The sequence below is a fragment of the Neopelma chrysocephalum genome, unplaced genomic scaffold (genome assembly GCF_003984885.1).
Source record: "Neopelma chrysocephalum unplaced genomic scaffold, ASM398488v2 Primary Assembly neopelma1_96561, whole genome shotgun sequence".
In the NCBI taxonomy this organism is placed as follows: Eukaryota; Metazoa; Chordata; class Aves; order Passeriformes; family Pipridae; genus Neopelma; species Neopelma chrysocephalum.
In genome coordinates, this window is record NW_020925206.1 from 56,409 (window position 1) to 81,972 (window position 25,564).

The window sequence follows — 25,564 nt, forward strand, 5'->3', positions numbered from 1 at the left end:
CCTTCCTGTCGAGGGAGGAATTGTGGTTGAAATAAATGGCGGAGTGCGGGTGGTGGGGCTGTCTTCGCCTGACACTCACCGCATGTGGTGGTGGCGGTGGCAGTGTCATCACCGAGCAACAGCAATGGCAGAACCTTGCAGAGGAGCAACCCTGCCCCAGCCTTGGGCACAGGGAGTACGGGGAGATTTGACCCCGCTGGCGGCTGCCTGCGGGCTCCGCGCAGTATGAGCTAGTGCAACAGCAGTGAAGGGTGTAGCTGGGTTCCCTTCACCAAAAGTCCCAGGTGGTGGGGTTGTATTAGGGAGGAGGTTCGAGGATATACTGAAGCTTGAAACCACGACACCGTTGAAGGCTTAACAAAAACCAAGATTTATTACCAAAAGGGTGGCCGACAAAACAAACAAACCCAAAAGGGAGGAAGGAGGAGAGAAATAAGCCCCAGTTACCCAGTTGTTGCCCATAAAGTTATCTTACCGACCCAGCGTGCCTATAATTACCCATAGCAGAAGCGGCATCCTTGGAGAGTCAGTAAGTTCACAAAACTGGCAGGCGTCCCCGCCGAAAGGCAACGTTGTCCTTGGTGTGAAGTTAGCTCCCCTCCAAGAAAGCACTATCTACTTATATACAATTAACTGAGTGACCACAACCTCCTAGGTGTGGCCAGCACCGCCCAGCCAGAGGCCCTCAGTCCCACCTCCTGGTTATGTAAGTGCATCTCTTCTGTGCATGCGTGAGAACTTCGGAAATCCCCTCACGCATGCGCAGTATGTTTTGGGGGTCTTTCTTAATTGAGTCTGGGGGCGAGCCTTCCTCACTTCATCATCACTTTCTCCTCCAAATGCCCTTGACGAGCCATTAACCAATCACAGAAGACCAATTAAAACAGTTTATACAGAAGTTCTCCCTCCAAGGACAACTTTCCTGTTTATCAGTGCTTGTTTTCCCATAACTTGGCAGGGAAAGAGCAAAGCTTTCACAGGTGACAGGGCCAAACACAGACCAAAAGTATCAGCATAAATTCACCCTGGTACAGGGGTCTTTCCTCGTTCCTTGGTTTTCCTGGTTTTCTGCTGTCTTGTTTTGGTGGCTCAGGAGCTGGTTTCCAGTCGTTGCTCCTTGGCACTGATGGCTGGAGGCGACGCCATCACCCGTGTGGTGTGAATTGCCCGCCAGCTCTGGGAGCGTGTGGGAGAGACTCCTTGCTGCCTTGTGAAGCTGTGAAAAAGGGACAAAACCTGGAGTAAATCCGTTTAAGTTGGGTTTTTGTGTAAAAGTGGGATGTATCAGAACAGACGCGTGTCGGAGGTGTTTGCTGTGGCCCACAAATTGTAGCGGGAGTTGGGAAAAATGTTAAATTGCAATAGGATTCTCGTTTACACAGGAGGATGAATGGGTAGTGTACCATGTGTGTTAAGATCCATAAGATCACTTAAATATATATGCCTGGAAGTATGGCACACTTGAAAAAGCAAAATAAGGTTTTATTTATTTTTAATTCCAAAAGGGCAACAAATTCTATTGGGCAGAAGTCACTCCATAAAAATTTCCAAGTGCTGTTTTCATCAGGTTTTGAGTTGTGAGGTCAAGCTTTCAGTAACATGTACAAACAACTGAAAAATATCTACTACTGACTAGAAGAACTTAATACAAATAATAACTAAATATACATATTTTATATTAATAATACTAAATTTATCTAATTGATGTTGTCCTTTATGTCACTCTCTAATTTTCTGACATGTAGGAAGAATGGGGCAGTGAAAGGCAGATGGTGCCTTTCTGTACCCTGCAAAGATCTTAAATGCTGGCTGGTGTAGTCTAAATCCCATTCTTGTTCTGTGCAAACTTTGTGAGGTACAAGCCTTACAATGCAAGAAATGCGTAAAACTTGGAAGCAGTTGCTGCTGTAGGTGTTTTGATTCAGTTGTAATGCACAGCAGTTAAGCACAGGCTTTCCTCCTGTATTTGTTGTGAAAATGATATCACAAGAAGGAAAACATGTATTATGAATATTTTTATTTATGGAGTGGAAGTCTGTCTATTTGATTAGGTCAAGCCCTGGTTACACTTGTAACCAAACAGATGTTCTGACTTGGAAGACTAGAAATAAGGAACTATGTAATAAGCTGTCTTTTTTTAAAATCAAGTGGAGAAGCTGTCCCTTGAGCACTTCCTAATCTTATTCCAGCCAAAATGGGTCGGATGTCTTAAATAGTAACACACATCTCTTGACCAACCCAGTAATTCTTTGAAGTTGTCCATATGAGGAGGTGGAAATTACCCAGTTTGAATAATGGCACATTAATCTCTTTATCCTTAGTGTCTGGGTATGAACTCTGACAAGTATGATGAGCTGTGCAGACCTTTTAGTGTTTCCCCCTTTTGCTACCGTTTCTGTAGAGACCTTTGATGCATTAAGCACCATTCTTACCTCCTGTCCCATTCCTTTCTCTGTCCTGGTTTCAACTAGTAATGCAGAATAAGGTGCTTTTCTTTCATTTCCCCCTTTCTAAAGCAAGGGTTCTATATAAAAACACACTGAATTTATTGCACCAACTCTGTTGAACAGATCACTTCATTATATGCCTCTACAATCAACTGTAGTGCCCTTCCAGAATCAGTCAAAATACCACAATACACTTAAAAGAAGTTAAATTGTCTTGTTTAATGTTAGCAGGAAGCTGTTGGGAATATCCTTAAATCAAAACAGATATAAAACTGAAATGTGCCTAAAAATTACCCTGTGTGTGGTGTCATACTTGGATAATTTCTTACATTCACAAATGTTTGATTTTGGTTTCTTTAAAGTAGTTGTGTCTTCTAAGTTAGCTCAAGTTATCTAAAAATCATGAGCTTTTTTTTTTCCTTCATTTATGTTAATGCTGGGTAAAAGAGCAGAAGTGGGATATGGAAACCTGTAAGCTGAAGGGTGTTTTCCAATAAGGTTTATCTTTTTTTTTTATATGTGCTCAGTCCTTTATTTTTTCACAGTACTTCCAGGCAGCAGAACCAGCCTCAAGGGCACTATGGACTTACCTCTCCAATTAGCTTGGCTCCTCCTAATGATATAGACCACACTCACACTCAGAAGCTGATTGAAGCAATGAAGTCATTTGGGGTGTTCGAAGATAAGGAAGAACTGTACCAGAGGTATAACAAGACTGTAAAATTTGTTAACCTCTTGGTTTTGTTTTTTTATTTTTTATTTTTTTAAAATCAAACTTAGTGTGAGGTTTTTTTACAGGACAACTGCCCTTGGTAAACTGAATAACTTAGTCAGAGAACGGATTTCAGAACTTGCCGAGAGCAAGGTAAGGAGTTTTTTATATGTTTTGATAAAAACAGCTGAAGCCTTTCGATTTCTTTTAAAGGTCATACTACTAGGATTTATGCTAAAATTCAACTTTTAACTTTAAAGTATCAAGTAGAGCTGTAGTAACTGCTGTAGAAATAAGGTATAAGAGGTTCTGCAAGATCAAGATTTCAAAGTCATTGGGGCACTGAATAAATTTTGTGAATTGGCTCAATCAGTTGACTTGTTAACAAAGCTGAAACAACACCTTGTGGATGAGGAAGGCGGTAAATTGGCACTAATTTTGCCCCATTCATCATACACACATTCATGGATTTTTATAGACTGCTTTTTGCCACACTGGTCGTGCCTAAAATGTAAACCTGAAACATAAACATAGCTCTTTTATAACTTCTGCGTTACTCTGGTTCTTGCTGTTGTGGTTGTGTACCTAGGTAGGGTCTAACACACCTGGAAGGAATCCATTTTAACTCTTTTCCTGTAGCTACACAGGCGTAGCCTCTCTCCCAAGTCACGAGATCTAGCGGTCCCGTCCACTGTCTCAAAATCAAGTCTCTTACCATGACCGGTGGTTTGGGAGAGGCACAAGCCTGAGATCTGTGTTGCTTTTCATACTTACTTCTTTCAGTGCTGTCACAATTAAAAAAATTGATAACATACGTGGTTTTTCACAGATGCTCTTGCGGGCTACACAGATTCCCCCCTTTTTTTGTTGTTCATGTAACGTGTTTCAGTGTGTGATGTGCCCTTTCAATAATTGCCTGTCTGATGGGTTAGTATGGAATACCTGTGACGTGAGAATTTTCCTATTTGATAGGAAGTGAAGCTGTTTTATTGTCAGTGTTGATCTGTTTTGGGGTACCAAGGGTTGCTAAGCAACTAAGCCAGTGTGTTTTACACTCTTGGCCTTTTCTCCAGTGGGTGTCATGGAGGTTATGTATTGTGGATGTGTATCTATTTACATGTACATATTTTAATATGCTAAATTTGGAGATGTGTATGATATCTGTTTGCCAAATCTCATTTGCCATTAACCCTCTGGGGTTAACACCTTCCTGAGATGGCATGGGTGTGATTTTCTGACAGTCTAGGCATGACATGATGATGTTTCGAGCTTGATTGATTGTTATTTGAAATTGTCTCTTCAGAGAACGTGCATTCTGATGGAAAAATGAATGAGACAATTTCGCTTGCTCTAAGACTCTGGGTATGGCGTTAAACATTGCTGCTTTGTCAGTCTGCTGGTTCCCGTCAGCTATTGGCCCTGGCATGTCAGTGTGTGACCTTGCGTGCATTATATAGAAATCAAACCTTCTATGATTGACAAGAACCCATATAGAACACATTTCAAATAACAGATGAGGATTAGAGACGTCTCGAAGAAACAAACTTTCGAGATGTGAGACTAACCCTGCAGCATAACAAGAGTCAGTTACAATATTAATAGGTTGTTCAGAAAATTTTCCCAAGGCAATACAAATGGCAGACAGTTCCAGAACCTGCACAGAGCTTTGGTTCATGGTCTGTACCTCTCATTCCTATTGTTCTGTGGCAGGGTTTTACCCAAGTCACCACAGCTTTTTGTGTTTTTCCCAGATGCATCTGTGAAGGCCCTGAGGCCTTTCACTGGTTCATGTTTGCATCTGGTTGTGGTTTTTAAAGGTAAATTACCGATTTCTGCCCATAATCTGTGTTTAGGGAGATGGATTGAAATGCCACCGTCAAAGCCTGACAAGGCAGCCTGGAATCCTGCGTCCTTAGCTAGCATCCAATCCAAGTTGTCCTTTGTAGCTGGAATGTAGATGATGGCAAGATCCCTTCCGTCTAGTTCCTGCAGTCGTCCTCTGCCTTTAATGACAAGCTTGACAAACATTTCATTAGTAGTCCACACAGTTTTAGGTGGTGTGTGGGGCAGAAATAGCCACTCCAGAATTTGCAGTGGGTCTTTTTCAGTCTGATCCCACTGAAACAAAACTGCAAATGGCTGGTACCTGCTGGGGACGAGGGCCAGGCAGATTTGCAGTTCAGGATTTCTCCTTCTGCCTTGTCTGCCCTCTATTGCCCTGGCATAAATGTCTAACACCTGCTTTGCCTCTGCTGTCAGAGACCTCTTAGACGTTAGATTGGAGTTTCCCTTTAGCAGCTCAAACAGAGGGTGTAGCTCCTCTGTGGTTGTGCCTGAAATAGGCCTTAACCATTTGATGGCTCCCAGATGCTTTTGCAATCGTATAAATATAAAGTGTTTTTTACCTCGAGCTGCAGTAGCTGTGGAGAAATTTCTTGCTGCGTGATTTTCCGTCCAAGGTATGTCCAGGGCTGTGATTGCTGGATTTTCTCTGGAGCAACCTGTAACCCTGCATCTTGGACAGCTTTGATTAGAGCAGTAAGAGTAAATTGCAGTTCATTTCCTGTGGCCGTGTTTATTAGTATGTCATCTACATAATGGTGTATCGTGGTTGTTTGATATCTCGCCAGGCTATTTTGCAACCCCTGAGGAAGGACAATCCAGCAATAGCTTTGCATGGGCTGTGCATTGTTCAAGGTCGTGATGGAAAAGGTAAGCCTTGGCGCATCCTCAGCGTGCAGGAAGATGGTAAAGAAACAGTCCTTTAAATCAGTTACCACTAGTGGCCAATTTGCTGGGAGCATAGTGGGTGAGGGCAGTCCAGGCTGCAACGCTCCTGTAAGCTTTATGACTGCGTTTACTGCTTTAAAGTCCTGCAGCATTCTCCACTTGTCACCTTTCTTGGGGGTGCAGAATACAGGGGTATTTTTGGGGCTGTTTGCTGGCACATTGTGGCTTGCCTCAAGCTGCTTCCTCTCTTGCTCATGAAAGCTGGCAGCAAAGAGGAGGATGGCGAGCAGCACAGCAGCAAGCAGTGCGATGCTTGTGGCAAAGCCCCTGCCCCACCCACAGCACCCTTGGTACAACTCAACCCACTCCCTGCTGTTTGGGTATTTGTGGGATGTTGCTGCTAAGGGTCTCCAAGGGCAATCCCTTTGAAAGTGGTCAGTGTCACCACATCTGACACAACCCATTCTATGTCTGGCCTCTTCTTGTACTCCTAGCTGGGCGTTTAGGGCCACAGCTAGAGAGGCAGACTGGTGCTCCACAGAGTCAACTCTTTGGTAGGGCCGAACTAGCTCAGCAATGCTGTAGCCTTCCCTTTCAGGAAGGGCCTGCAAAGCTCTTTTACAACCTGAGTTCGCCTTTTCAAAAGCCAATTGCCTATACAGCATCTCTCTGGCTTTATTGTATTCAACTTGCTTGTTTAAAGCAGACTGCAGCCGATTTAAGTATCGTGGATTTGGTTCAGTACAACTTTTTAACACTTTTGTGGAGGACAGGTTGTTATCTTGGTCTGTAGTGAGAAGCTTTCTCATGGCTTTAAGGGCCTGTTTGGCTGTTACTTTGTACACCTCCCGGGGATAGGTTGATTGGGCATCTACTGTGCTGTAACTTCCCTCCCCGGTTAATTGGTTTGTTGTTATGCCTGCTTGGGTGTTAGTTGCATATTTAGCACAATTCTTCCGAAAGTCAGATAACCAGACTGTATATTGGGTGTTAATAAGAACTAATTTCATTAGATTCTTCCAGTCGTGTGGGGTGAAAAAATAGATGGAACTCAATGTCTCCAAATACTTGAAAGTATTGGTTAAGGACATGCCAGCATCTCTTACCGATTGCCTCAATTTCTTTGTAGCCTCATATAGCAGAGGCTGGAATTGAGGGGACTGACGTTGGTTGAATTCGATTGAGCATACCTGAATATCCTTCAAGCTTCTCACTCGAAACGCCTTGTCCTGACATTGTTTCCACATGTTAACTGACCTTCCCCCGTTTGCCTCCTCGCTCCCTCCCAGTGAAACTATCCCTGGTCCCTCCTCCTCATCCCCCCTGTGGTCCCAGCAAGCCCGGTTCCCTGTGGAGGGGTGGTGGTGGGTGGTGGAGGCGGCGTGGGGGAGGAGCTACCTCCCCCCTCATGCCTATGGGTGGTGCAGTGTTGGGGCCGGAAGAGACGGATTGGTCTCTGGTCCACATGGCAGGCAAGATGGCTGCAGCCATTGCGGGACACACGGTGGCTGGTCATCCACAGCGTGGGGTGGCAAATATGCTGGGTTACCTCCCTCATCACTGTAACAGAGCCTCCTGCACTGACGCCATGGGCTGGGATCCCGCATTTCAGGCTCTGTTCCCTCCCAGCGAGCTGTGTCCCTGTGGCTCTCGGCTCCCGACCCGAAACTTAACTCAAGAACGGCTCCTTTCCCTCCCCCCCTCATGCCTATGGGTTGTGCTGCTGCTAGCAGTGTGAGTGGGGAGGGGTGTGGGTTGGTGTTGGATAGTTGTTTCGTTCTCTCGCGTGCCTTGTGGTTCAGAATGTGTCCCAGTCTTTCTTATGTATCTATATGTGGCACTTCTGTTATTGGCAGTGTGGGGTAGACAGACCTAATAAATCTTACTAACTTTGGTAACTCTGCCTTTGTAATTTGGGTGCGGTAAGATTTTAGCAGTAGAGTTAATGTTTCAATGTCTTGTGAGGTTTCCATGGAGACAAAGTCTCCTATGTTTACCTTAGTCCCGGGGCTGCAGATACACGTGGGTGGGGTTTTTTTGTTTGGCTGCTTTTACTTTCGGTTTGTCGGACGGCTGCTTTTTCTCCGGGTTTTTTTCCTTCTCGGCGTCTCTGCAGTGTCCGTCGGCTGTTCCCGAGGCGGCGGCGGGTGCGGTACGGCTACAGACGGCGGCAGGGGGGTCCCTCCACGTGGCACAAGGTCCAGGGTGGCTCCGGCGGGCGTGGGGGGAAAGCGGTGGAAAAGCGGTGGAGGTTCCTTGAGGGTCTGCGTCGCTTCTGGTGGGTTTTTCTTCGACGTGGAGGGTCTGCGCTGTCGTCACAGACAGGCAGGTACTGGCAGGAGGCGGCTCCGGAGGTCCCGCAATCCGCTGGGTGGTGGGGGGGGGGGGGGGGGGGGGGGGGGGGTCGCGGCGCGGCTTCTACCAGTCCCGCGTGGCTTTTAAGCGTGGCGCGGGACCCGGCAGGGGCGGTGGGCAAACGCAGGTGATGATAAGGCGGCGCTGGGTTCCGTTTGGCGGGTAGTCCCGGCGCGACCGGCGTGGGGTTCCTGCGGCGGGGGGGGAGGGGGACGGCAGCACGTGCGTGGCTCGGTCGTTTCCCGGCAGTTGCAAACCGCGGCTTTTGCCGGGTTGCTAGGCAACAGGCGCTAGGCGCCGGTCCCGCAGCTGGCGGCAACCACTAGCGGCGTGCGCGGGGGGGCGGCGGGGCGGCACGCGGGGTCCTGGGGTCCCCGGGGCGTCCGGGGTGGCGGCACGGGGCGGCTTAGCTGCCTCTGCCCGGGGTTTCTGCTGCTTTTTAGCTGCAGAGCTCCCGGCAGCAGCTCGTGAGATAAAACACAGTAGCTCCGAGCCCCCTTTGGTGGGGGCTGGGGGCTGCAGCTTTAGTAACTCAGCTTCGCTGTTTCGCTGCCCGCTCCTGCCTGCGTGGTCGCCGGCTCCGGTCTTCGCCGCCTGCCGTTCCGTTTCTCCTTCTTCTTTTCTTTTTCCTTCTTTCTTCTTTGTTCCTGCGCACTTTTCCCTAATATTTCTTGAGCTCACTAAATTAACTTTCGTTTCTCGGACGCCACCGAGACAATGATTTTACAGACGTCTAAGTTTTTTTCGGTGAAAAATTCCCGTATTATGAAAATTAATACGATAACTGGAATTTACCGCTTTTTTCCTGATTCAGGATATTTTAATCTACCTAATGTAGGTTCAGCTCCCGGTTCGGGCGCCACATGTGGGGTCCATGTGTCGTGGCTGGTCTTTATATGATAAAGAAATGGGTACGCTCTTCGTGAGGTGGTGGAATCAAAGAGGCTTTATTTAAATTTCGCGGTCCCTTTTATCCCCTAATACCATGTGACCTTCTAACCAATAGGGTTGTCTATTTCGGCGCATGCTCCCTTGGGCATCCTTGCCCCATACGTCTCCCTGTACCCTGGACACGCCCCCTACAATGTAGGAAGGGGCCGATCCTGATTGTTGTGCACTGACAATTTGTTACAACACATGATCAGCCCCTGAATCTCTTGCCTAAGTAACTTTTTAATAAAATCTAGTGTTAGTATCATAATAATGCTACACTGCTGGAGGGTTATTAGCAATTTTCTTTGGTTTTGGAAGCAACTCTATACTGAGGAGTTGAGCAGTTTAAAGTTTTATACTTTATCATAGTATAGGAAAAACATTAAAGCAGCAAAACAATGTTTCATTACACACATGCTCTCCTTCACAGGCCATTGAGGATGTCTATGTACCAGTTATCAAATTTGACTTTGATGGCATTGAGGTAAGAATTTTAACTTTTAGGTTTGAGGGGGTTTTATTTCTTGCTTTGGAGTAGGATAACTTTTCCGGGGACCTGTGATCGTGCTGTTTTATAAGGCTATTGGTACCTTACAGTGTATTTAGAAAACTGTAGTTAAACAGCTTGACCACAGCCTATCCCAGGAGAAGACCCTGAGTAAAATGGGATCTTACAGGAAAATAAGTCCCTAGGAAGCCATCATGAAGACACTTATTCAGTGACCCTTTTGTGACCTTTATCTGGTACAGACATTCCCAGAATAATTTTCTTGCCTCAGACTGTAAGAGCTTACTAAAGGGCTTAGAGCATAAAGAAAATGCCCTCTCATTTGCTGACGTATAGTTAATGTGGTTTGAACTTAGGTTTTAGTTCTGTGGTTAATTTTAAATTTCCTCTTAACAGGAATTCTAAGTTTAGAGTAATCTTTCCAACTTTGGAAAAAAAAAAGAGGTGACTTTGTAAATAAATATGGAACTTAGTGCAATTTTGTTGTTTTCTGGCAAATGATATAGTCAAATGACTCAGATATAATTTAGAAAATAATAAACGATTTATTGAAAACGACAAAAAAGCAAATCAGCGCACTGGATGGCCGGGAGGACCTCTGCCTTGCCACGGACTGCACCCACAACGGTCAAAAGCCCCTCTTTTATACCCTCTGCAACCAACCCCCCCAGTCATGTCAGTTTATTATTGGTCCCTGTTTCGCGGGTTCTGTTCTGTTTGGTTCTGGTTTCGCGGGTTTCCCCATTATTGGACTCCTGGTTCGCGGGCTTTCCCGCTATTGGATTCTCGGTTCGCGGGCTTTTAGTCCTGTTGCTGAGGGAAGACAACGGCTGCTCCTGTCCTCACGACCAGCCATGTTGGGGCTTTTTCCAGAAGGGTCTATCATAACTCTGGGGCTAACACTTCGCAACTTTGTTTCCTGAAAACATACTCAGAACAGACACTACAAAACAGCAGGATAGCTGACAAGCCTTGTAACTACAGTTAACTTGTAACTCTCTGCTATTCAGCACTTAATGATTCCACAGGAATATCAGCTTAAGCAACAAGCTTAACATAAGCTTAACAACTAACTTATTTGTAAACTTTATTAACTCAGAACTTTATTAATTCAGAACTCATTTGATGAACAAATTATTCAATTTACTTATCACACAAACAAATCCCTTGGCAGATTTATCTGTGTTCACATAATTCTAAATACAAATGTTAACCACTCTTTTTAGAGTTGACTAAGAGTCAAAAGTGTCCCTCACTAGTGTACTGTTTGCAAACAGTTCTGCATTGTAAACTCCTGGTTGGAACCTTTCTCTCTTTAAGATTGATCTTGTGTTTGCGAAACTGTCCATGCCAATTGTGTCTGATGATCTCGATCTCAGAGACGACTCGTGCCTGAGGAGCCTGGATATAAGATGCTTAAGGAGCTTAAATGGTAAGTGTTTTACACACCTTTAAAAAGAAAGTGTTACTGAAATTGGCCTAGAATTGGCACAGAATGCACATTACACAACCCACGTTTCTGTACAGGTTGTAGAACTGATGTCCTTTGTACTTGAGTTCTGAGGTGGCAATGAGTGGGCTTCAATTTAGATGTTTCAAGGAGTTGTGTGTTCAGATAGACTTGAATTTTTTGATTGGTTTGTGTGCAGTGTTCCATTTTACACAGAAACTCACATGACTAGGTAGGCCACTTGATAAAGAATGTGTGGTAGTTCATTAAAAACAAAAAAATTAAAATACCTGAAGTCTGACTTGCTCACTCCTTAACACCATTTGGTTTAATGGTTCCTGACTGTCAAAAGAAACCTAGCTTTTTGGAATTACATAATCACAGAATAGTTATGGTTGGAAGTGAAACAGGAGGGTAGGCCCAAAGAGTTAACTAAGAAACTTGGACCTGCTAACAAGTTACTTACATCCAAAATGATCTGTGCTTGTTCTGTTCTACCTACTGGACCAAAGCTTAACAGAATGTTAGAGGTACATGTAATAGGCCTAGAGGCAATAAGTAAGATAAAGTAGACATTTGAATAGGAGAAATAGGCCGGGAGCCAGGGCTTTCTCCAAGCTTGAGCGAGCGGGTCAAGAACAATGGAAAGGAAGAAGGGTCAAACTGAGGAAGATGAGAATAAGCCCCCTCCCCATGGGATGAAGATAGGATCTCCCCCCCAAAATTGGGGGCCAAGAGAAGCGCCGCCCCAAGCTCCGCCTGAGCTCCACCTATACTCCGCCTGTTATCAATATGTATGAATAGGTGTTGTAATCACTTGAATATGCATTTAATCACATTTGAAAATTGTATAAAAACTGCTGATTTTGTGTGAAGCCTTTGAGCAAGTTTTTCCAGCAATAGTTGACTTGCTCCCAGCACTGCTAATAAATATCTTTGCTGCTCAAAAGATCAAAGCTTTCTGGGCAGTTCTTTATACCTGATTTTTTGGATTCATTTGGCGACCTGCAGAAGCACACCTTCTCCACCCGGTTGCGGAATCCCTCGGAGGACGGAACCCCCTTGGGCGCCCTCAGGTAAGTCTTTTTACCCGAAGGGGCTCCCTTATTCCGTGGCTTCTTGTGGGGGCTGGACAAGAACACTGCCTATTAATAAAAGGTATTTATATTTGGTTTTTGGTTTTGTTTATTCTGGATTCTGGTTATTCTGGTTCTGGACACCCGTAAATCAAAAGATGGGACACCGTCTGTCACAGGACACGGGAGAGGACGTTCTTCCTGGGGAAATATCCCCTCTGGTCTGGTATGTTCTGGTTTTGTCTGTATTTGACCTAATAGTGTTTATATCGAGAAAAGAACAAAGCACCTAAGTTTCCTTTGATTGCTCTTTAGTCTGTGTTTTAAGCCGTCTATTATGTACTCTTGAAAAATAGCGCTTGTCATAGCAGTGTGTTCATGTTATATTGCTTTGCTAATTTTGTGTTTTCTTGCTTTGTGTTGGAGGCAATACCGAACTCCTGAAGTGTCTGTCCACCCTAAACCTACCATAGAAACATCTTGTTAAACTTGTGTGGGGAGAGGGTCTGAAAAATTGACTGTGAATACACCACATAGCTTAAAACCTAGAATTAAGATCTGTCCATTTTGCAATTGTTCATTATATGTGCGTGCTTTATGTAATAACTGTTTTAAGTATATTTTAGGACCCAGATCTTCCCAAGAGATAAGGTTAGGTTGAACTTTAAATTTGTATTGTGTTAGATGTGGAAATAACCAAACTCTGGAGGAAACTAGGTGCATCCGATATTATTGTTGTAGGATTCATAGGCCAGTGTTTCTTTCAATATGCTCAGGGTCTTAACATCTGGTTTGAATTTTGTGTTTTGAGTATGCAGATTTGTTATTAAGTGTGCATCTGGTGGTTTGTGGATACATAGGCTTGTTGTAGAAGCCAGGTGTATTTGTAACGGTGACATCTTGTGGATTTTTGCAAGCGGTTACAGAATTGGTGATTTTTAGAAACTGGTGATTTTAGGAAATCTTTGTTGAAAAGCAATATTAAGGTCTGACAGTTGAATATTGTTTGGAGTCTAATAGCTGTGATTCAATCCCCTATCTTCATAATGGGAACCAGTGCAAGTAAGGAGATAAATTCCAAAACTCCTGTAGGATGTATATTGAGCCATTGGAAGGATTTGGGAGGAACCCCTGGGGGCAATCTGAGTAAAAAGACTTTTTTGAAATATTGCCAGAATTAGTGGCCTTTGTATATTTTAGATGATGGTGAAAATGACCCCCACAGGGAAGTGTAAACTATAACACTATTTTGCAGCTTATGTTGTTCCTCCGCAGAGAGCAGAAATGGGACGCAGGCAAAAGTGAAAGTACCCTTTTCGGCTAGTGATTTGAACAGCTGGAGAGAGGAAGCTAAGTGCTTTAGGGAAAATCCTGAGAAAGTGGCTAAGAGATTTGAATTAATTGCAAAGAATCAAGAAATAGACTGGACTGATATTGATTTGATGTTATCAGAGTTGACAGAAACTGAAAAGGAACTTGTAATAAAAACAGTTAGACGAGAAGTAGTAAGTCAGATTGCCACGGGAGTTTTAACAGGGGATGTAGCTCAGATTTTTCCATTGCAACAACCTAATTGGGATCCAAACAACCTAGAGCATTATAGAATGCTGATGAAATATAGAGATCTGATTAAGGTGGGATTACAAAATGCTATCCCTAAAGCAGTGAACTGGGCAGCCTTGTATGATGTAAGGCAGGGACGAAATGAAACCCCCACAGAGTTCTTGGATAGACTGAGGGCTGCTATGAGAAAATATACTACCTTAGATCCATCATCAGAAGAAGGTAAACTACATTTGGTGGGGCTATTAATGGGACAATGTAATCCTGACATCAGAAAAAGATTGCAGAAAATAGACCACCCTGCTAATAAAGATTTAGAGGTATTAATGAATGAAGCCTGGAAAGTGTATAACAACAGGGTAAAGAGGGAAGATAAAAGGCTTACAAGGGCGATGATTGCAGTTTTAACACGGAACCCGGTAACAGCAGGACAGTATTACAGGGGGCATGACCATGGACAGGCAACACAGGGAAGGGGAGGTTTACCCTTCAAGCAAACAGAGATAGGTCAAAATCAGTGTGCTTATTGTAAGCAGGAGGGACACTGGAAGAGGGAGTGTCCTACTCGAGCAAACAGGAATTCGGGGGGGTCTGTCATAGCCCACCAAGATAGTGACTGACGGGGACCGGCTGGTTTTTCCCTGGCAGACCCGCTGGTTACAATTCGGCTAGGGGAAGAAGAAGAAAAACTGGATTTTTTGATCGACACTGGAGCAACATTTTCTGTTTTAAATCAGGAATTGATACCTAAAACTGATAATTATGTACAGGTTGTTGGTGCCACTGGCCAATCAGAAAAAGCTTTTTAAAACCCCTAAAGTTTAAAATTGGGAAACAAATGGGATTGCATCAGTTTTTGTATTTGCCAAGTTCACCCAAACCTTTATTGGGCAGAGATCTATTAGAAAATCTGGGAGCTGTAATAGAATTTAAACAAGGTAAAATTGAATTCAAAGTAAAGGAGGAACAATTATTGGCAGCTCTGAGTTTGGCTGTGAGCTGCATAGAACCAAAACCAAACAATCAGAATATTGACCAAATTACAAATCAGGTATATCCCCTGGTGTGGGCCACTGACACTCCAGGTAAGTCAAAATGGGCAACCCCTATTCAAATAGAATTACAACCAGGAGCTAAACCAGTGGCTAAGAAACAATATCCACTGAGGCTAGAAGATAAAAAAGGGATTGAACCAATAATTGAAAACTTTCTGAAATTAGGGCTGTTGATAGAGTGTGAATCAGACTTTAACACTCCAATCCTTCCAGTGAAGAAACCAAATGGGACCTACAGGTTAGTACAAGATTTAAGAGCAGTAAATAAAATAACCAAAACTATACATCCTGTTGTAGCAAATCCTTATACACTTCTGACTAAATTAAGAGACAATTTGATCTGGTTTACAGTGTTGGATTTAAAAGATGCCTTTTTCTGTCTACCCCTAGCACAGGAGAGCCAAAAGATTTTTACCTTTGAATGGGAGTCTGTTAACAGAGGGAGAAAAATGCAAATTACATGGACGGTCTTGCCTCAAGGCTTTAAAAACAGTCCCACAATTTTTGGTAACGAATTAGCCAGAGAGCTAGAACTATGGCAACAGCCACCGGAAGAGGGCGTTCTTCTGCAATATGTAGATGATCTCCTAATAGCAACAGAAACAAAAGAGGACTGCATTCAATGGACAATATCTCTCTTAAACTTTTTGGGTTTAAGTGGTTATCGAGTCTCTCAACAGAAAGCTCAGCTGGTCCAGGAGAAAGTCGTGTACCTGGGATATGAAGTATCAGGAGGACAACGATCCCTGGGGAAGCGAGGAAAGAAACCATCTGCCAGACACCCAGACCAGAAACGGTGAGAAGCCTCCGAACCTTCCTAGGAATGACAGGTTGGTGCCGCTTGTGGATATATCAGTATGGGATAATTGCAAAGCCTCTGTATGATCTGCTAAGAGTGAATAAAGATCACATAACTTGGACCCCTGAGGCAGACAAAGCCTTCAAAAGACTGAAGTGAGAACTCATGAGGGCTCCGGCGTTGGGTTTACCTGATGTGACGAAGCCCTTCTGGCTGTTCTCGCACGAGCGTCAAGGAATGGCTTTAGGGGTCCTGGCTCAACAACTGGGGCCACACAAAAGAGCAGTGGCCTACTTCTCCAAGCAACTGGATGAGGTAAGCAAAGGATGACCTACCTGTCTAAGGGCAGTCGCAGCAGTGGTTGTAAACATAGAAGAAGCCAGAAAGCTTACTATGGGACAGAAAATGACTGTGTTGGTATCCCATACTGTATCTGCAGTGCTAGAACAAAAAGGGAACCATTGGCTGTCACCTTCCCGGTTCCTGAAATACCAGGCAATCCTAGCTGAATCTGATGATGTAACCATTCAGGTGACTAACATTGTCAACCCAGCTTCATTCCTAGAAGGAAAAACCTCAGCGGAACCTGTTGTACACGACTGCTTGGAGACCATTGAAGCAGTGTACTCCATTCGCCCAGACCTCAAAGAAGAACCACTTCAGTATGCAGACGACTGGTTCTCGGATGGCAGCAGTTTCGTGAAACAAGGTACAAGGATGGCTGGCTGCGCAGTGACCACAACAGAACAGGTAATTGAATCCAACCCTTTACCTGTAGGAACTTCAGCCCAGAAAGCAGAACTGATAGCTCTTACCCGAGCTCTTGAACTGGCAAAGGGAAAGCGAATCAACATCTGGACTGACTCTAAATATGCCTTTGCTGTTGTACATGCCCACGGAGCGATCTGGAAGGAAAGAGGACTATTGACCAGTCAAGGAAAAGCTGTTAAACATGCAGAGGAGATCCTGCGATTGTTAGAAGCCGTCCAACTCCCACTACAGGTGGTATAATGCATTGCAGGGGACACCTGAAAGGCAACACCGTTCCAGAAATAGGAAACAGGAAAGCTGATGCAGAAGACAAATTAGCAGCTGCAAGAGGTACTGAACAATCGGTAACAGCTTTAGTACCAGAAGGATTGGACACAAATCAACAGGTAGAGTATCAGGAAACAGATTATCAGTGGATACACAAAAATGGAGGTAAGCTGTTAGACAATGGATGGGGTCAATTGAAGACAGGTCAATTGATATTACCAGAAAAATTAATATGGCAATTTGTGAAAACAGAACACGATAAAACTCACTGGGGTTTGGATCCACTCTATCAACACTTAAAAGCTAGGGTAGCTGGACCAAATTTGTTTACCACAATAAAGCGAGTCACATCCCAATGTGAACTTTGCCTGAAAAACAATCCAAATACCAAACTTAAAATTAACCCAGGAGCAGTAAAAAGAGGATGCTTTCCAGGTGAGATTTGGCAGACTGATTTCTCTGAACTTCCAAGAAAAAGGGGGTACCGTTATTTACTAGTTTTGACTGACTCATTTTCTGGTTGGCCAGAGGCGTTCCCATGTAGAACAAATAAGTCAAGAGAAGTGGTTAAAGTCTTGCTAAATGAGATTATACCACGATTTGGAGTACCTAAGAGTATCTCTTCAGATAGAGGTTCACACTTTTGTGCAGAAGTAGTACAAGCAATAAGTAAAACATTGAAAATTGATTGGCAATTGCATACGCCCTACAGACCCCAAGCAAGTGGGCAAGTAGAAAAAATGAATCATCTCATTAAACAACAAATTACTAAAATATGTCAGGAAACAAATCTTTACTGGTACCAAGTTTTACCTATTGCTTTAATTAGGCTAAGGGTCAAGCCAAGGTCAAAAGAGAAACTGAGCCCACTTGAAATTCTATTTGGCAGACCCTACATGATGCAAACTGTGAATAGTGAAGCTGTAGATCAAATCGGTAATCAGTATGTGTATGATTATGTTATGGCTGTAGGAAAACAATTGCAGAAAAATGCTACAGTGGTGTTAGAACACCAACCTAAGCAACCTGATTGTAAGTTACATCCATTCAACCCTGGTGATCGGGTATATGTTAAGAATCTTTCAGGAGATCCACTACGGGAGAAATGGGATGGACCCTACCAGGTGCTGATGACCACCTTCACAGCGATCCAGGTGAAAGAGAAACCCACGTGGATCCACTACTCTCGAGTCAAGAGGGTTCCGGAAGAAGCATGGACCTCGGGAGAAGAACCACCTACTATCAAGCCTCCTCAATGCTGATCTTTGGACTGATAAGTACATTGGTGTTAGGTCAAACTCATGCCCAAAATCCATTATGGTTACAGGCCTACAATGAGAGTTCTGGTTTAGAAATTGGTGTACTAAACATACTCAGTACGACTCCATCTGAAATGAATGAATACAATCCATCTGTCATAATCCTCCAAGGAACAAGAGTGCTGGATAATTGGGAACGTCCTGGTTACCCATACATTGCAAGTGTACTAATAGGAAAAGTTGGAGACCAAACTCGAATTGGATGTAAAATGTATAAACCACCCTCATTGATTGAGTGGTCACCCAAAACTAACATTTCCATACGGGATAATCTGCAAATAAGACTCACCTACCCGTATAACTTCGGAAATGTACTCAGTAAATATGAATGCAATTCTGATGAATGTTGGCACACCTTCACTCTAAATAAAACAGTTTCTGGGATATGTCAGTGGACGACTAAAAAGGTATATATAGTCAGGAGATTTATAATAAAGGCTTCATCAAGTATCCCAACTACTAAACCTCCTGTCACACCATTGACTAAAGCCACCACCACCACCTCGACAACTCCCCCGACCTGTGGGAATAGAAAAATTATCAAGCATGGTGGCAGTTAGTGAATTTCACTTACAATACATTAGGAGCCATACCCCAAAACGTAATTGTCAGACCCATTGACCATAATGTTTGGGCAAGTTATGATCACACCAAGAAAAAGTGACAGTCAGTACCGAGGCTTGTACTCCTAGGGGACAATTAGGATATATCTGTGAAAATGCTGTAGTAGAAAATGAAGATTTATGCTTAGATACTGAGAATAGTGTGTGTACCTTTGAGATGCTTCCCCATGCTAAAGTCCAATCACAAGTCTATTACGTAGGAAATGGGTGTGCATGTGTTAGGACCTTTTGTGCTAATTTTACCATAGATGCTTGTCATGAAGTTGCGAATGGTACCAATTTTTGCATATGTAATTTTACTCGAATCACAGGATGTGACTTTGATTATATTGTTCCAGTGACTACTAGACAACTGATTGAAGCTGATTATAGGATTTATCATGATGTGCCAAAATTACAGATAGGAATGAACATTAGTCTTTTCAAAGCAATGCTTAGACATTCTGACATAGAAAAACTGGTCCAGGAAGTGAACAGAACAACTCGACGAATGCTCTGGCAAGTGGAACATGACACAGAAAACATAAAAACTGTTTCAACCAAAGTGGAAAAGGTGGGAGAACACCACTGGTGGGACATCTTTATGGGATACTCCCCTACAGCATCGCAAGTGTTTCACTACTTAATACATCCAGTGATAGTTGTCATAGCCATCATGATTCTGCTGATAATCTTCAATATTTGGCTATGGTACAAAGTAAGTACCGCACTTAAAAAGATGCAGATAGTGTGGGCAGTGATGCATACCTATCAAAACCCATTGGAACTTGACAAAGGAATTCGTAAGTTATAAGTAAAAGGGGGGACTGAAACAGGAGGGTAGGCCCAAAGAGTTAACTAAGAAACTTGGACCTGCTAACAAGTTACTTACATCCAAAATGATCTGTGCTTGTTCTGTTCTACCTACTGGACCAAAGCTTAACAGAATGTTAGAGGTACATGTAATAGGCCTAGAGGCAATAAGTAAGATAAAGTAGACATTTGAATAGGAGAAATAGACCGGGAGCCAGGGCTTTCTCCAAGCTTGAGCGAGCGGGTCAAGAACAATGGAAAGGAAGAAGGGTCAAACTGAGGAAGATGAGAATAAGCCCCCTCCCCATGGGATGAAGATCGGATCTCCCCCCCAAAATTGGGGGCCAAGAGAAGCGCCGCCCCAAGCTCCGCCTGAGCTCCACCTATACTCCGCCTGTTATCAATATGTATGAATAGGTGTTGTAATCACTTGAATATGCATTTAATCACATTTGAAAATTGTATAAAAACTGCTGATTTTGTGTGAAGCCTTTGAGCAAGTTTTTCCAGCAATAGTTGACTTGCTCCCAGCACTGCTAATAAATACCTTTGCTGCTCAAAAGATCAAAGCTTTCTGTGCAGTTCTTTATACCCGATTTTTCGGATTCAGAAGGGACCTCTGGGATCATCTTGTCCAACCCCCCTGCCAAGGCAGGGTCACCTGGAGCAGGTGACACAGGAACGTGTCCAGGTGGATTTGGAATGTCTCCAGAGAGGGAGACTCCATGACCACCCTGGGCAGCTGTTTCAGTGCTCTGCCACCCTCCATGGAAAGGGTGAGGTGAAACTTCTTGTCTTTTAGTTTATGGCCAAAACATCCTGTACAAAAGCCTTATTAAAAATTGTTAGTTGGTGTTTAAACTATGAAAAAGCTGTTGAGGGCACCAGTTACCTGAAGTGATACTGAATGTTGTGCTTAATCTATAATTTTTTAAGGAAATACAAAATAATTAATCCAAACTTGTGTTCATACACTTGAACAAACTATTGATCAGTATAAAACTGACTTGTACTTGTTACTGGGAACTTCTGTACTTCAACTTTTGTCTTGCAAGCAGCAGGGTTACTGATGAAATACTACGTTTGGTGCCAAATCTAGAGAACTTCCACCTCACACTCTGTGCAATTAAACTGTGGGCAAAACTTGAGTAACGGGATTGTTTGTGGTCTTTAAACTTTTCAGAGGCATCTCATGCTTATTATTGGATGTACCTCGCTTTGGGTTGCTGTTTAAATGACAGTTGTTAAAATGAAACCTCTTTTAGTTTAGATTCAGAGTCTGTCCGTGTGGTAGATTCCATATGTTTTTTAATGCTTACAAGACAGGGTGCTGCATTGCTTATCAGGGACCTGATTACAAATGATAAAAATCCCAAATTAAGTACAAAAGGATTAAGAAAATACCATTTTGTGCATGTGGCTAGAGCAAGTACCAGAAGAATAGCAGAACTTTTTTCTTAAAGGGAGGTTGGAGTGAAGCAGTAGCTGTAGCAGCATAAACAAATTTTAGAGTAGCAGTATTTTGAGAAGCAGTGTGATAATGATTCTTTTTCTCATCACTGTAAGGACCAGCAGTTTTGGCCTCACTGCACTGCAAAAATAAATGACTTTGGGGCTGAAGTATACTAGGGTTGTGAAGTTGGTGCTATAAGACTACAGACTAACTATGGTATCCCTTCTAGGACGTGGTGTTTACTCCAACATAATGGGATTTCTTGGTGGAGTTTCCTGGGCAATGCTGGTAGCGAGGATATGTCAGCTCTACCCAAATACTTTGGCCTCTACTCTTGTTAACAAGTTCTTCTTGATTTTTTCAAAGTGGTAAGAGCTATTGTTTATTTTAATTTGCATAAAGAAGTAACGTATCTAGATGTAGTTCTATTTAAAGATTTCCACTGACAACATCCAATGGAAGAGTTTGAAATGGACAGTTAAACGCTGGCTTTTCTTACATAGGGATTGGCCAAAGCCGGTATTGCTGAAACAACTTGAAGAGAGCTTTCTTAATTTACCAGTATGGGACCCTAGGGTATGTGAACATTGAATTCAGAAGCCTTTAAACTTTCTCCTGACCTGAACTGATGCTAAACAAAGTTGTAACATCATAGATGAACCCATCAGACCGGTACCATGTGATGCCCATCATCACACCAGCCTATCCACAGCAGAACTCTACGTACAATGTGTCTGCATCAACATGAGCAGTGATGGTAGAGGAGTTCCAACGTGGTAAAGTGCTTTCCATGCTTATTATCTGGTTAAGCAGTATAATTCCTGCTATTTGAAACCACATTATCTGAACTAGTTTTGCTCAGTGAGGTGTTTTAGTTAGGATAAGGTCTCTGGGAAGTCCACCTGTTTGCAGGCAATGAGACCAGTTTGATGATGAACTGTTGTAGTAGATCTGCATTGTGTCAAGGGAATTCCTGCTTTTTGATCTGTCAATTACTGTCAATCTTGTGAAGTTTATAGTCTTAAAAACAAAATGGTAATAAGGTTTTCAACCTTAATTGTAGGTCTTGAAGTTACAGATGAGATTCTCAAAGGAAAATCAGACTGGTCAAAGCTCTTTGAACCACTGAACTTCTTTCAGAAGTACAAGTATGTATGAAATCTGTTGTCTGAACCTGAAGTAACTTACTGGTTAGCATAATGAGTTTTAACTTGGGGTCTAAATAGAAGATTGTATTGATGTGTTTCAGTTTGGGGTTTGGTTTTTTTTGTTTGGTTGGTTTGGTTTTGATTTTCTTTTTTTCTTTCTTTTAAAGAAACTGGAGGTAGTCATACAAATTTTGGTAAGGATAAGCATAGGAAAGATAGGAAAAACTGTCTTATGCCACTGTCACTGCTTTTACTACAAAAAACCCCACCTAATATTTAGAATGTGGAATAAAACCCTGAGCTAGTGTGTTTATTTTCCTTTTCTTCTAGACATTATATTGTGCTCACTGCTAGTGCCTTTACAGAGGAGCATCACTTAAACTGGTAAGTCTGGCTTTAGGCGTGGGTCCAATTCATAATTGAAACTCAATTCAATGTTGCACTTTATTTTTGTTAATTGTATTAACAAATGAAGTATTTAATTATGCAACTAGGCATGGAATACACTTCCACCCCCCACTTTGAAGACCACTGTTCTAGAGTCTTAGACTTGGTTGCATAAATAGTTTACTTAATGTAGTGTTTAGTTAAGGACTAGATTGCACTGGTATGTTGTCAGCCTATTCCAGACCTACTTTTCTTCAGTGAAGGGAGATATGCCAATAATAACTTCTGTGAATGTGCTGACTGTAAATCTTGAAATAAGGGGAAATGTGAGTAATTAAGGCACTGTAATGTGTGTTATTAACTTTTCAAGGGGTTTCTTTGTCAAGAAATTAGTACTTTGCTTGCTTGCAAAACAGCTCTCTGTAACAGATCCCCGTTCTGAGGGCACCTTAGTTTTACTTAAAAGCTTGACTTGTGCTTTAAATCAAATAATTCTTGTGCCATCTATAAAGATGTTTAAAAATAGCTCTAAGTAACACCTTTTATCTGAGCTTTCTAATATATCACTTAAAAAATCCTGTCAACTACAGCTTGGTGTCAGTCACAGCTATGTACAACAAGGTATATGGGCAGAGGGCCAAATAATTCTTAATGTGAAATGTTCTCAAGTGAACAAAGCTTATTGTTTCAGTAAAGACAAGGGAAATTCTGTCTCTGATAAGAGCTGATGGTTTTGCAGTGACAAAAATGGAGGCAAATTTTTCAGTTTTGCATCTGGGAAAACTAAAAATCAGAAGATAAACTTGCTTCAGTTTGCTATAAGAACAAGTTTAGTTCACCAACTCTTGTATGGATTTGGGGATAGCACATCTCTGTTATTCATCAACATAAGATACTTTTGAATAACAGGCAGATTTCTGACTGCTTTCAAAGTTAGAGTTTTAGGTAAAAGGATAAAATGCCAGTACTTTATTGAAATTAAAGCCCTCATGGCCATGGTTGATTTCTTGGGGAAGATTCTGTTGGGGAAGACTGTTGACTAGATCATTTGTTTATTAAAATAATTCTGGTTTTCCATTTTCACTGATCAATCTGCAGGAAGAATTGCATATTTACTTGGGTGTAATTGCAGAGTTGTGCTTGAGCCTTTTCTAAACCACTCTTCTCCTTGATCCTTGAGGTGAAAAGGGGTTTTGCTGCACTTGAAAATGCAGCCAGAGGTGCTGGGCTCTGCTCCTTGTTATTTTCATCATAGATTAGGGGTGGAAGTGTTGTATCTGAACTGTTAAGAGTACATGTTAAACTTACTTATCTTTGTCTTTGGAAACAAAAGCTTGAATGTCACTGGAAACATCTCATATAAAGATATACAGATCTAGTATCTGCTCAGCTTATTGATAGGTTAACATTGTAATACAAAAAGGCATCTAAGTGATGTGCTGGACACAGTTAAAAATGAATAAATATCTCTTGTTCTTATCAGGATTGGCCTTGTTGAGTCTAAAATTCGTGTGCTGGTTGGAAACTTGGAAAAGAATGAATTTATAGCTCTTGCACATGTACAACCACAGTCTTTCCCTGGCAATGAAAATCTCTGTAAACAGTGAGTTTTGTTACTTTGCTCTTCTGAAATACAGTTTGACCAATGTATTGTAACTTATTTATTTATATTCGTTCACCTCAGCTCATGGGTGAGAGATGTTCAGTGTGTTCTGTAGTTTGTTCACTAACAGGGTCCTGAGCACGTAAGATCTTTTTAAAGAAGGGAGAACGAACTCTGAGAACTTCAGTATGGTCTGGCTCTAATCTTTAACTGCTGCATACAACTAGAGTGTACTAGAATCCAAATAACTGGCACCTGTGCCTACATCAGGTTTGTGAATCTGTCTTTTTAGGAATGGATTTGTGTCAATGTGGTTTCTTGGACTTCTATTTAAGAAAGTGGAAAGTGCAGAAAAGACTAATGTTGATTTAACACGTGATACAGTCGTTCACAGACACAGGTAAGCCTCTGTTTTGCTCTAGACATGGGTTTATTTCTTTATTTTCTAGTGGAAATTGCTTCACAAAGTGAATTGTGCTTCCTCCTGGCATTAAATATTCCTATAGAGAGCAACATATAGATTAGCTTTAAAAACATAATGTGTTGACACTTTGTCAAAGTCCATCTTGAAACAGAAGTGTGTGTTAGTCATACACCATGTACCATATGTAAAATACCAATTCTGTTGATCATAGTGTAAACACTCCCAAAGGAACTGCTTTTCCTGAAGGGAACAGTCAGATGTGAAGCCAGGAGATGTCCATTTCCTAAGGGTAGCTACATGTGTTGAAAACCAGGAGTCAGCTGCTGAACTTTGAAAGTGTAAATTCACTGTTTCAAGCTCTAAGATGAGTTGTTAATGCCTGTTGATGGTATTTTTCCAAGACAACAATTTGTGGATTATATGATCCCAGAAGTGTGAAAGTCACTGCTGTCTCGCATGTGAATTTTCGTGTTCCTATTCTATTACTGTTTTTGGTAGATACAGAAATAAATTACTACAAGTGTTGTAAGATAATGCTAGAATAAAGGAGTTTGGGGTGAGAAGTTGAAAGTATAGGTCTTTCCCACAACCTGTTTAATTCTTCCCAAGCTGGCTGCTCTTGTACCTTTCAGAAGTGCATGTTTGCTTAGGCTCAGGTCTAAGAATAAGAGAATTGGGCTATTCTTCTGAAGTTACAAATGTGTTTAAACAAAGTTCCAAACACTGAAATCCTTTAAATGTTTGTTGGAGTTTATCCATAGTACCAGCATGAGCTGTGTGTTGTCTTGCTCAGACAACGAGTAAATGCAGTAAAACCCAACCTCTTCCTTAGCTCATGCTCGGGGTATGAGAAAAGCACAGAAAAATGCATCAAAACTCTTGTCTGAGTTTCAAGGCCAGGTGGGGTGACTTCCTCAGACTTACACTGTTATCTCTACTTGCACATTACATCCAGTGGCACCACATTTCAACATTGTGGCAAGTGTAAATTATGTTAGTAAGATTTAGGTACTTCTAAGAGACCAGAACTAATGTTAAATCCTTTATTTCTCTGCACAAACATGGTTAGTATAGCTGTGTGCTCTTAGTTTAGTGAAGGACAACCTTTAGTATGTGTTGGATGTAAGGTTTGAATCCAGAAAGAATTGA

General features: G+C 42.4%; 1 pseudogene; it reads left to right on the forward strand.

Annotated features, from left to right (window-relative positions):
* The first annotated feature begins 225 nt into the window (after positions 1-225).
* LOC113981461 overlaps positions 226-25,564 on the forward strand; it is a 33,047-nt pseudogene continuing 7,708 nt past the window's right edge.